General features: G+C 47.7%; 1 long non-coding RNA gene across 1 annotated transcript; it reads left to right on the top strand.

Annotated features, from left to right (window-relative positions):
• The first annotated feature begins 4,617 nt into the window (after positions 1 to 4,617).
• LOC308606345 lies at positions 4,618 to 8,587 on the top strand. The gene is made up of 3 exons (XR_014013803.1): positions 4,618 to 4,756; positions 6,418 to 6,549; positions 8,434 to 8,587. It is a non-coding gene; the product is annotated as an uncharacterized lncRNA (long non-coding RNA).
• The last annotated feature ends 4,835 nt before the right edge of the window (positions 8,588 to 13,422 follow it).

The raw sequence follows: 13,422 nt of genomic DNA on the forward strand, positions 1-13,422 counted from the left end.
TGCAGACCTGTCTCTGAGTGGTGATAAAGATCACTTTTGGTTGCCTGGTTATTTTTTCCAGAGAAGGAATTTTGTATTTGGCAGGTATAGCGGTGGGGAGACTTGAGACAGCTCCACAGTCAGGGCTACTAGCCATCCTTCCAGACACCCGGGATTTCCCTCCTCCTAAACTGTACACGTCAGCCAAATAAAATAGCCAAGTCCAAGCTGAGAGGTGGGCATGCTATTCAGCATATAAAATGCCAATTATGAGTATAACTGCATCAAACAAAACTCCTATGTGTAAAGAAAGGTTGAAGGGACTACCTCGGAATACTCTTTTACTATTATTAAATTTTTTTTTATTTTAAAATAAATGTATACATATATCCATTCTTTTTCAGATTCTTCTACTGATCATTTTTATTTTATTTTTTGTTCTGTTTTACTTTTTTTTTAGTATGAAAAATTCTTAGCATGATGTTTTTTTCTTAATATTTAAAAATTTATTAAAAAAACAAAACATAATGGTACAAAAAGGTTGAAAGTAAAAAAGTTGGAAAAGATATACTGTGCAAATATAAACCAAAAGGAAATTATATAATAACAGATATAGTAGACTTGAAAGCAAAAGCGTTACTAGAAATAAACAAGGGCACTTCATATCAACAAGACCAATTTACCAGGAAGTTTTAAATTTGTATTAAATTTTTATTTTATATTGGAGTATAGTTGATTTACATTGTTGTGTTAATTTCTGCTGTACAGCAAAGTGATTCAGTTATACATATACATATATCCATTCTTTTTCAGATTCTTCTACTGATCATTTTTTTTTTAGTTCTTTTAAAAATTTTTTTATTTTATTTATTTATTTTTGCCATACCACACGGCTTGTGGAATCTTAGTTCCCTGACCAGGGATTGAACCCAGGCCCTCGGCAGTGAGAGCGTGGAGTCCTAATGACTGGACCACCAGGGAATTCCCTAAAAATCTTTATTTTATATTGGACTATAGTTGATTTACAATATTGTGTGTTTCAGGTGTACTAGAGTAATTGTCTCTTGGTAGATGCTGATGGCAGTGCTGTCTGTAGAAATACAATGTGAGCCATATTAGGGAATGAAAGCCTTTCTAGTAGCCACATTCAAAAGCACAAAGAAACAGGTGAAATTAATTTAAGAATCGACCTTATTTAAGGTACCATATCTAAACTATTACTTCAACATGGAGATAATCAATATAAAATTATTAATGAGATATTTTACTTTCTTTTCCCAAACTAAGCCTCTGAAATCTAGAGTGTGTTTATACTCACGACGCATCCCAAAGGGAACCAGCCACAGTTTAACTACTTAATAGCCATGTGTAGACAGCAGCCACGTATTAATCAGCACAGTTCTCTACTTTCCTATATCTGCCAATGTTTCAGTATAAACCCATGTTAAAACGATATGTGGCTTAGTTTTGACTCAGGAAAAACATGCTTAAATGGCTTCCTCTTAAATGTTTCAGATCTCTAAGAAAACTCTGAAAACTAATCAGGTGGTGGAGTACCACTCTTTTGTAGAACACCACAATATCTTAAAACCTAAAATAACAGGATCACCTTTTTGTCACATTTGGAATTTGGGGTCTTTGAGGGAGGGCTTCTGTCTGTGTGGTCAGTGCTGTGTATTGAAAACAGGGGCTGGCACACAGTAGGTGCTCAAGAAATGTTTGTGGGATGAATGAAAGAAGCCTTGGGATTCAGCCTGAAGGTTTGTGTCAGACAAATGAACAGCGTGGGGCCAGCTCCACCTTCGGTTCTGTTCACTCTGCTCCTCGGAATAAATCTTCAAGGGCCAGAAGGGTGTCTGAGACCAGGCTGGTCCCACTTTGGAGGAAAATGCTCTGGGTTTTTTTGTTTTTAATTTTTGGCTGCATTGGGTCTTCACTGCTGCGCGTGGGCTTTCTCTAGTTGCGGTGAGCAGGGGCTACTCTTTGTTCCAGTGCGTGGGTTTCTCATTGTGGTGGCTTCCCTTGTTGTGGAGCGCAGGCTCTAGGTGCGCGGGCTTCAGCAGTTGCGGCTCGTAGGCTCAGTAGCTGTGGCTTTCAGGCTCTAGAGCGCAGGCTCAGTCGTTGTGGCGCACGGGCTTAGTTGCTCCACGGCATGTGGGATATTCCTGGACCAGGGATCAAACCCATGTGCCCTGGGTTGGCAGGCGGATTCTGAACCACTGCACTACCAGGGAAGTCCTGCTCTGGGTTGTTGTGAGTGGAAACAGCAAGAACAGAGGGCTGGAGGGGGAAAGAAGGACTGAGAGGGGGTCTCTCTCAGCCCCATCCTACCCTCACCACAACCGCTCCCACCAGAAGCAAGACCCGAAGCTCAGCCCAACGGGGTGAAGTGTTTTTACTGTTCTTGGAATAAGTCGGCCCCATGTGACTCCCTTTCGGTCATGAACTGCACCGGAACCAGACTGTGTGTTTCACTCTCATTGGAACATGGTGTGGAGGTAAGGGTTCTCTTCAGGAGGTCAGTTGCATGGCTGGCCTCCCTCCCACCTGCACAAATCAGTGTTGAGGTTTATTTGCATGTATATTCTGGTTATCTATCGCTACTTAACAAATCACTCTCACCCGTAGTGGCTTAAAACAACAACAATCATTTTACTAACTCTTACAGTTTCTCTAGGCTGGGAATTCAGGAAAAGTTCAGCTGGACAGTTCTGGGTCTCTCATATAGTTACAGTCAGAGGGTTGCTGGAGCTAGAACTGCAGGGCTGAGGGTGACTAAGGGCTTGATGAGCATCTCATACATGTAGAATCCAGGCTTTTCCATGTGTTCTCTCCACATTGGTTAGATTGGGCTTCCTCACAGCATGGCTGCCTTGGGGTTTTTTTGTATGGTGGCGGAGACTCCAATACACTGAATAATGCAGAAACAAGGCAGCAACTTGGGCTAGTTGGCCCCCTTCTCTCTCCATGTAATCTCCAAGCTTCTCTGTGTGATTTCTCCTCGTTGGTCAAATTGGGCTTCCTCACATCATGGCTGCCACCATCTTTACATGGCAGCTGAAGAATTCAAGAGCAAGTATTCCAACAAACAAGGTGGCAGCTGCATGGTCTTTAATGACCTAGCCTTGGAAATCACACCTTGTCACTTCTGTCATGCTTTATTGGTTGAAATGGTCACAAAAGTCCATCTGATTTCATGGAGAGGAGGTATAGACCCTCACCTCTTGGTCTTAAATAATTTGCAGATGTATTTTTTTTTTTTTTTTTTTTTTTTTCTTTTTGCGGTATGCGGGCCTCTCACTGTTGTGGCCTCTCCCGTTGCGGAGCACAGGCTCTGGACGCGCAGGCCCAGAGGCCATGGCTCACGGGCCCAGCCGCTCCGCGGCATATGGGATCCTCCCAGACCGGGGCACGAACCCGTATCCCCTGCATCGGCAGGCGGACTCTCAACCACTGCACCACCAGGGAGGCCCTGCAGATGTATTTTTAAATCATCACTATTTCTTGCAAATCGTTGGAGCAGAGGCTTTTTGAACAAAAGGCTTAGAATAGAACCAAACTGATCAGAGAATAGACTAACCATGAAGGCAGCAAAGTGAAAGAGAGAAGTGGCTGGGCTTCTGTTCCTGGCAGTCTAGCCTGGCAGACTAGATTCTCGGAAGGGTTTTCCTTCTGCAAACAGTGGCATGCTGGAAAGGTGGAGGTGGGAGGAGCAAAAATGGGGGGAGTGGCCCACTCCAGTGGAGAGAGGTATTTTATCACCACCAGTGTTTAGAAATGCGGGAATATGGTGATAATAAAAAGCAGATTGACTTTCAGTTCATTTTATTGCTGTTTTTAACTGCTCTGCAGACAATACACCCTCTTATAGCCTACTTCCAGGATGGATTGCTCCCACCACCATCCCCCTTGGTCCCGTTTACAGATGAACTAGATGCTGTCAAAAAAGTTCTTCCATGATTTTGGGGGCTTATGGAAAGTTAGGGAAATTTCCAAGGGTCCCCAAATAAAACTAAAATGTGAGCAGAAATCAGAAGGAGATCAGTGAGTGAAAATGAAAGGCGCAGTGGCCCTGAGAGCGAATGCTGGTAACAGCCTGGTTTAAGTGACTAGGTCTTGGGTCCACAGCATGGCTGGGCAGCTGACTCTTTAATCCCCACATAGGCCAGGGACCATGGAAGGAGGCTGAAATGATCCCAAGTTGGTAGCACCTCTGGCTCTCAGTATAAGCAAAGGCAAATTGTCTCCAGGGAAAAGCCCCCAGGACTCCCACAGATTGACATCAACCAAATGTGAGCTCACAATCCAGAGCCCATGAAATGCACAAGGAAACAAGCCACCATGAGTGATAGCAGAAGAAACAAACAGCAGATAGAGGTCCACAGGGAACTCAGCTATTATAATTAGCAGCTACAGAACACAGCACAGCTATATGTGACATACATGAAGGAATAAAGTTAGAACCCTCCAAATGAGCAGGCAACAAGCGGTTGTAAGAAATGACCAGATAGATTTGAAAATGAATCATAAAGAACAATCAAGTGAGCTGGGAACTTTCAGACAGAGAAAGACAGACATCAAGTTGGGAAGGCTCAAGCTCTGAGTCTCCCCCTCAAGCTTCCCCCTGTTTCTGCAGGGGGCCCCCAAATCCTGAAGGGCTGTGCTACACCAGAGGTCTGCCACCTGCGAGCGAACACCACCCTGGGCCCGGAAGCGTCTGGATTTCCTCTCATCACCAAGCCTGAATGCAGCTACGTGTCTCCTACCACCCACCCAGGTGCTTTGAACCCTGACTTCCTGACACCCTACCCTTTCTGCCCTCTCTGGATCCCAAACGCCCTTCGCGATCCTATGTGTTCCCAGGGTATCCCCTCCCCCTACCATCATGCTCCCAGGGAGTGCGATTAACCATAGGCGCGTGCACGCGCGCACACACACGTACAGACTCATACCACCTGACACCTGGAAGCAGAAAATCACATTGGCATATATCCACACCTCCACAGACATCTACATTTACATCCCAGCACCCAAAACACACCTACAGAAGAGCATGTACTTCAAAACATGAATATCCTGTTGTGTAAGTGAGATTAGACATCTAAACTCGATTTAGACAAGAAATCTAGCGGTCTTTCCCTTTTCTTCACTTCCTTGCTTGTGAAAGAAGCCAGATTTGCCAATAGTCTTCTTTCAGCTTAACAAAGAACATTGACAATAATTTTTGTCTTCCAGAAAAGAGAGATGTTAATTGAGATAGTATTTACCAGGGCAACAGCTTTTTTTTTTTTTTTTTTTTGCGGTACGCGGGCCTCTCACTGCTGTGGCCTCTCCCGTTGCGGAGCACAGGCTCTGGACGCGCAGACTCAGCGGCCGTGGCTCACAGGCCCAGCCGCCCCGCGGCACGTGGGATCCTCCCGGACCGGGGCACGAACCCGTGTCCCCTAGCATCGGCAGGCGGACTCTCAACCACTGCGCCACCAGGGAAGCGCCCGCAACAGCTTTTTAAGTGAGACAACTGACCAGAATTACAGACATTTCAGACCAGCAGAGAAACATTTCAAACCTGGACAGAGCAGTATCCCCTCAGCTCCGGGGATGTAGAAGATGCTCTTCTTAGAAACCCGCACAGCAAGGACAGTTCTGTGACGAAGGGGATCTGTTTGCTGAATCTGCAGGCAAAGCAGGAACATTCTCACCTTCACTTTCTCGGATTACCAGCTGCTAGGCGGTTTACTTTTCAAAACCGAGCAGAGGATTAAATGAATGATCACGATGAAGAAAAAAAAAAGGAAAACTTGGGAGCTAAAATTTACAACGTGGAAAGGGAAAAAGGGCAAAATAGGATTACTAAGCACTGGAAGATGGGACTTGGAATTTTTGTGTATACAGTCCCTGCGGGTATATAACATATCTGTGCAGGGACACATCAGTTGTCAGATCCAGACACGTGGACAGGGAAAGAGACAGGTACAAACACACAAACATACAAAAGTATAAAATATACACAGACATACTGAAACACTTTACTAACATCCATATCTGTGCGCCGACATATATATCCAAGCACTCCAAACGTTGCTGGAAACACGGACCCCCCTCAAACAGCCTCCTACATATACACGTAAACACAGACATGCTCATAGATACCTATACACACAGGGGTCCATGGAAGCGGACACACAGACATCCCCAGCCCTCCTCAGGCAATTCCAGAACACACAGAGTACAATGTATGCACGCACAACCACATGACCACATGTGCACACAGAGAAACAGACCTGCATGATCCTACACACAAACTGCATCATCGCAGTAGTGCATCCACGCAGCACAGTCACAGGCATATAGCTGTGTGCCCAGAAATGTACACACACACACACACACACACACACACACACGTTGTCCTCCAGCCAGTTCATCTTCCTCTCTCCCCAGGTCCCCATGTACCTGCGACCCATACCAAGGCTAAGGTCACCGTCTGTTTCACCTGCTCAGACCTCCACCACTGCACCCCTCTCCCCTGCACGGAAGATAGGAACCACTGCCTTCAGACAGCAGGCATCACAGGTGGGTGCCCCTGTGGACAGGATTGGGCAGGAGGGGAAGAAATGGGACCCGAGACACCCAAGACCTCTCCTGGCCCTCCTGTGTTTGCTGCCTTGACTCCAGTCATGGTAGCCCTTTCCTGGCCATGGAGGACAGAAGCTGGTTGCAGTGGAGGATGTGAGCTTAAAATCCGATGTCACGCTTGTCATAGTTATTCCTGAGTAACCAAGCAGCTCAAGATGTAGAGGCTTAACCAGGCACAAAGGATAAATAGTGTATAATTCCATTTACCGGAAGTAGCTACAGTAGCCAAAATCATGGAAAAAGAAAGCAGAATGGTGGTAGTTTCAGTTTTGCATAATGAAAAATTTCTGGAGATCTATCATACCACAATGTGAATATCGTTAACAGTACTGAACTGTACACTTAAAAGTGGTTAAGAAAGTAAATGTTATATTATGTGTTTTTTACTACAATGATAAAAAAAAAAAACTTTGTGACTTAAAACAATGATGATTTTGGGAATTCCCTGGCAGTCCAGTGGTTAGGACTTGGCACTTTCACTGCCATGACCTGGGTTCCATCCCTGGGTGGGGAACTAAGAGCCCACAAGCCACACGGCAAGGCCAAAAAAACCAAAACCCAAACCAAAAACAATGATTTATTATTTCTCACCACCCAGCGGGTTGACCAGGCTCAGCTGGGCTGTTCTTCTGCTCCAGGGGTGAAGGCTGAGGTCCAAGGGGTGTGGCTGCACTCAGCTGGGAACTCAACTGAGGCTGCAATGTTCAATACAGCCTCTCACCTTCCAAGGCCTCTCTCCTTGTGGTCTCTCATAGTCTGGAGCCTAGTTGAGCTTCCTTACAGTATGGTGGCTGGCTTCTGAGCAGAGAAAAGTGGAAACCGCTGGCTTCTTAAGAGATAAGCCCAGAACTGGCACACTGTCACTTCTGCCACAGTCTATTGATCAGAGCAAGTCACAAGGCCAGTTCAGATTTAAGAGGTGAAGGAACGGATTCCACCTCTTGATGGGGGAGTGGTAAAGTCATGTTGCAAAAAAGCATGTGGGATGGGAGAAACAGTTGCAGCCATCTCGGCATCTACTGCAACATTCTGGGCGGGGAGCCCCCAAAGTTCCCTGTCGATCTGCATCATAAAGGGAAAAACTGGACTCTTCTGTAAATGGGAAGAGGAATTAAATTAGAAACCAGCTCTTCTCTGGGATGAACCCCAAGATGCACATGAATAGCTGAAATAGGAATTCCAGCAATATAATTAGGAATAGTAAGGATAATGTACCAGACCAAGTGCTGGGCGTTTCTGGGGTCCTAGAGAAGTTTCTGGCTAAGCCTACGTGAAACTCAGGGACAGGTTGGGGAGACATTACAGGTACAGAGTCACCTTGTTCATTGAAACCCTAAGGGGAGAAGGCAGGGGTCTATGCATCTTTTTTCTTTTTTAAACATCTTTATTGGAGTGTAATTGCTTTACAATGTTGTGTTAGTTGCTGCTGTATAACAAAGTGAATCAGCTATATGTATACATATATCCCCATATCCCCTCCCTCTTGAGCTTCCCTCCCACCCTCCCTATCCCACCCCTCTAGTTGGTCACAAAGCACCGAGCTGATCTCCCTGTGCTATGCGGCTGCTTCCCACTAGCTAACTGTATTACATTTGGAAGTGTATATACGTCAATGCTACTCTCTCACTTCGTCTCTGTCTTCCCCCCGACCGTGTCCTCAAGAGGATTATATGTCTTGAGGCTCAATGACATCAAGTCCATGAGGGGGAATCTCAGACAGAGTGCATGCCAACAATGGTACCCAGAGGGATTTGGGGGGCTCAGTTGGGTGGTGGCTGGTAATTGCTTCTCCTCATGAGCCTGCCCTCCATATCTTTCCAGTCTTAGGTGCAAATAACTCTGTTTCCTGGAGAAACGGTTCCTGTGTGGCCCCCAAGGACTGCACATTTGACAACTCCATCTTTGCCTTGACCTACAATGTTGGTTTTGGCTTCTGGATCAACACCACCTGTTGCCAAGGCAACTGCCAAGAGCCCACTCCTCTCGGTACGCTGCCACCAGAAAGCAGTCAGATGGGTGGCCAAGGAGGTGGTGGGGTGACTTTGGAGGAGAGTTTGTCCTGCGTTGAAGAGGGCATGCACTCAACACTCATTCTCCAGCCAGGCTATCCTAAGGCACCCTGACCCCAGTTCAGTGGGAAAGCCCATTAATGTCATTCCCTTGTAGTACAGCCTAAGAGCGCACGAAGGGCCCTGGGAGGTCCTGAGAGTCCTCCCGGCTGACTGTCACTCTCCCCTACATAGCCACCCTGCCGGCCTCAGGCACCTTGAGCAAGTTCTTGTGTCCTACATGTCCTGGGGGCCACTCAGGGCCCTGCAACCACTTACTCTACATGCAGTGTCCCAGTGGGCAGACAGAGTGTGTCCAGATGAACCTGGTGTCTGAAGAAGGTAAGGTGTGTGTATGTGTGTGTGCATGTGTGCACAAGTGAGCCTGGGTGCACTGGTTTTGGATACAGGCATGCCTGGGTTTGGGGGTCCACCTCCATCATTGACTCTGTGTGACCCAAGCCACGTCATCTCTTTGAGCCTCAGTTTTCCCCTATGATAAATGGGGATGCTGGAAGAACACCTCACAGGGTTTTGTGAGTATGAAATTAGTTCATGAGAGAGGTGATGGAGTGGAGGGCATAAAGCAGGACTCTGGGGCCAGGCTGCCTGGGTTCAAATCCTAGCTCTTATGAGCTGGGTGACCTCGAGCAGGGGACTTTCTTTCTCTGTACCTCAATTTCCCCATCTGAGAAAGGGGATAATTATAGTCTCTTATCCACAAGACTGCTGTGAAAATTAAATAAGATAATCCATGAAGCTTCTAGGTGAGTGCTGTCCAAAAGAAATACAATGTTCACGTGTGTAAATTAAAAATTTCCACTAGCCTTATGTAAAAGGTAACAGGTGAAATTAATTTAATAATATATTTTATTTAACCCAATATACCCAACAGTTATCATTTCAACATGCAAATGATATAAGACCTCATAAATGAGATATCTTACGTTCATTTTTTTCCTACTAAGTCTTTGAAATCTGGTGTGGCTTTTATACTCACAGCCCATTCTAGTTCAAACCAGCCACATGGCAAGTGCTCAAGAGCCACATACAGCTACTGGCTACTGTATTGGACAGCTTAATTCTTGAACATAGTTAGGACCGTGTATGGCATTTCAGCAAATCTAAGACGTTACCGATGGGAAGACGGGAAGACAGCTCTATTCAGGAATGTTAAAATGTGTGTGTGTGTTGGGGGATGCGAATGTGAGTCTTGGAATTGATGACTTTCAGTGTTAGTGGTCATCATTGCTATGTGTGTATAAGGCTTATGTGGACTGGACAGACCTTCAGTCAATCACTGTCCAGGGAACGGATGTGCTGGGGAACTTGTGTTTGTGCGCACAATGGGTGTGTGTGTGTGTGTGTTTCTGGGGGAGGGGTGATAAGACAGTGGGCAGGGAGGCTGGGCATGTTGGTGGGGATTGTGTTCTGGTCTCTGGGGCATCATGGGAGCTGTTTGATTGAGATGTGTGTGTGCACGCATATGTGTGTGTGTACATGTGTGGGTAGGTGTGCATGATAGTGGGTGTGGGACCAAGACTCACAAACATGGCTCTTTGAGGAAGGATACTCCAGCATACTCCAGGTCAAGATGAGACAAATACAGACAGTGCTGTGAGGCTTACATTTCTTTTTAGCTTTTGTGTTATGGAAAAATTTCAAAGATAAATAAAGGAGCGAACAGTTTAATAAGCCCCATGTACCCTTCACCCAATTCCGAGAATTATCCACTCATGGCCGATCGTGTTTCATCTCCACCTTGGCCCCATATTATTTTGAATACACACAGGTATCATGTCACTTGACAATAAGTGTTTCCACATATGGCTAAAACTTAAGGACCTGAAAATAACCAAGAGTTGTGGTGAGGTGTTTTTCTGTTGGTAAAATAACACTATTTCACTTTAGCATTTCCCATCAAGTCCTCAACAAACTGGTTACATTGGTATATTTACATGTATATATAAATATATCACATCCTATCATATTATATCGTATATGGATGGTTCCGAGGACACACAGGAAATAGTTGGGAAAGGAGGTTCCCTCCGAGGTTGGCTGGCTCCCATGTTCCCTTTCCCATGTGTCGAAGTCTTTTAGGAAGGCGACCCCGCGGGGCTGGAGGGAGTTTCAGGGCAATCTGCTCGATTGGAGGAACCCCCGGAATCTGGGGACAGCGACGCAGGGCTGGTGCCAGTGGTGGCGTGCGTGTGCCAGGAGCGCGCGTGCAGGGGGACACCTGCCAGCGCGCATCCTCACGTCCCCGTCCTCACCCGCGTCTCCGCAGGCGGCCGGAACCTGAGCGTGCGCGGCTGCGGCACCCGCGACCTGTGCCAGATCCAGGGGCTCCCGACGCTCCCCGGCCACCGGCTGGCCCGCTGGCCGGTCTGCAGCACTACCCAACGCGCCGTCCTGGACTCCGAATGCCACTCGGGCACAGCGCCCGGCCCCCGCCTTGCCCTGTCTGTGCTGATGGTCGCCCTGGGCACCGCGGCCCGCTCCTGAGCCGTCCGACCGGGACCCCCGACCCCCTCCCCGGAGCCCGCCTGCTTGTCCCGCTAGATGGCGCCCTGGCTCCCCTCTGCTAGGGCATCTCTAGGGGGGCCTGGAAGCTCCTGGTGAGAAAGTCAAAAAACAGGGGTGGGCCTCCTCCCTCAGACTAAGAGCTTACCCAAGGCTAGTCCTCTTTCTTCACGCCAGGACCCCAAAGGCTGTACCTCCTCCCTCAGGCGAGGCTGTTTTTCTTCCTCAGACAAGAGAAGCCACCATGGTTACACATTCTCCTTCAGATTGGGGGCCCCAAAGACTAAGCATCCTTCCTCAAACTAAGGGGTCCCCATCACCAGGCTACTCCCTCAGACTAAGGCTGTATCTCTTCTCAGGAACATTGGGCAACAACTCCTCTTTCTCTCTCCCTCTTCAGGGTCTAGCAAAGTCCTGGGCAGTCAACCTGGGGCTTGAGGACCAAATGCCGCCTCCCCCACCAGGCTTTTAGAGCAGCGCATTCCACCCCCGCATGGGCCCTCTTCTGTCTGGCTCAGTCTCCCAGCTGCAACCAAATCTGAATGAAACGCCTTGCACAATGCCGAGAAGCTTCTTGAGTTTCCTTTTTCTGACATTGCAGCTTCAAGAGGGGCCTGGATGTGGTCTACTCTCACCTCTGGGGCTTCTGGGACCTGAGGGCACCTGCAGAGGACAATGTCTGGGAGCCAGAGTGGGCATAAGATCAAATGCTCAGTCTGGAATGAGCGTCATTTTAGAGCAAGTACTGGATCCAAAGGACTGAGCAGAGAGGTAAAATCCAGGAACCGGACTTCCCTGGTGGCACAGTGGTTGCGAGTCCGCCTGCCGATGCAGGGGACGCAGGTTCGTGCCCCGGTCCGGGAGGATCCCACATGCCGCGGAGCGGTTAGGCCCGTGAGCCATGGCCGCTGAGTCTGCGCATCCGGAGCCTGTGCTCCGCAACGGGAGAGGCCACAACAGTGAGAGGCCCGCGTACCGCAAAAAAAAAAAAAAAAAAAAAAAAAATCGAGGAACCCACAGGAGGCAGAATGCCAGGAACATTTGCCTGCAGCTGAAAGAGTAATAGAAAGTCCAAGGAGGAGAACTGAAGCAATTCACTCAGCATTCATTTAACAAGCATGTATCGATCACAATGCTATGCATCAAGCATAATTCTAGACACCAGGGATACAGAGTAAACAAAATCCCCTGCTTTCAGGAAGGTTATGTTTTCGTGGGGGAGATCATAAACCTCTCATATGATATTCCAGATAGTAATGAGTACTCTGGAGAAAACAGTGCAGGGAAGAGAAGTGGGGATACTTCCAAAGGGGTGCACTTTTATGCAGGGTGGGTTAAGAATGACATCTGAGTAAAGACCTGAGGGGCTGAGGGAGAGGGCAGTGCAGATGTCTGAGGAGTGAGTGGGGGGCATGCCAGGTGGAGGGAATGGCAAACACAAAGGCTTTGGGGTAGGAGCAGTAAGGAATACCTCATATTATACAGCATGACAGAAAGAATGGAGATGGACATACCCATGGGTCATTAATTCAGCCGTTCCAAGGAGTCATCGAGAACGTACTTTGCTGTCCTGCTGTCCTCAGCATGTTGGTGTTTGCACGATGACGGCCAGAGCTCCAGCATCAAGCCCTCTTACAACCATATCCAAAGCTGGAAGAGGTGGCTTCCCATATTTGTCTTGTCAGAAACCCCATCACCTAGCAGACATCTCTTACGTCCCACTGGCCAACCCCTGGCACGGTGATAGATTATTCTGAATGACCTTGCCTAATCAAGAGTCAGTCCCTGGGGTGAGCGTCCCCAGAGAGAGAGAGAGAGAGAGAGAGAGAGAGGGAGAGAAGCCATACTGCCTGTTATGACCTAGTCTATGAAGACAGGCAGGATCACTTCTGCCGTATTCTCTTCATCCAGGCTCAAGGAAAGGGGAGCTGGACTCCCCTCTTGATGGGGAGTGAGGGGTGACAAGGCTCTAAAAGAGCATGTAGGATCAGAAATACTTTTGGAAAAATACAGTCTGCCATAGGGAGTATTCCACTGATTAGCAACTGCAGGTAGCAGGTCCCACCCCTCACGCCAGGCAAACCAAAGGGAGGAGGTGGTGTTAGCACACCTAAGAGCCCCTTGCTGCTGTACTGCAGGGCAACTTGTGCTGGAACCATGGGTGGGGGGCTGTGTGGCAAGGTCTGGGGCCACAGAGGAGGCACCACACACAGGCACAGTTCCATAGATAATGCTA

The sequence above is a fragment of the Mesoplodon bidens genome (genome assembly GCF_964165515.1).
Source record: "Mesoplodon bidens genome assembly, chromosome: 18".
In the NCBI taxonomy this organism is placed as follows: Eukaryota; Metazoa; Chordata; class Mammalia; order Artiodactyla; family Ziphiidae; genus Mesoplodon; species Mesoplodon bidens.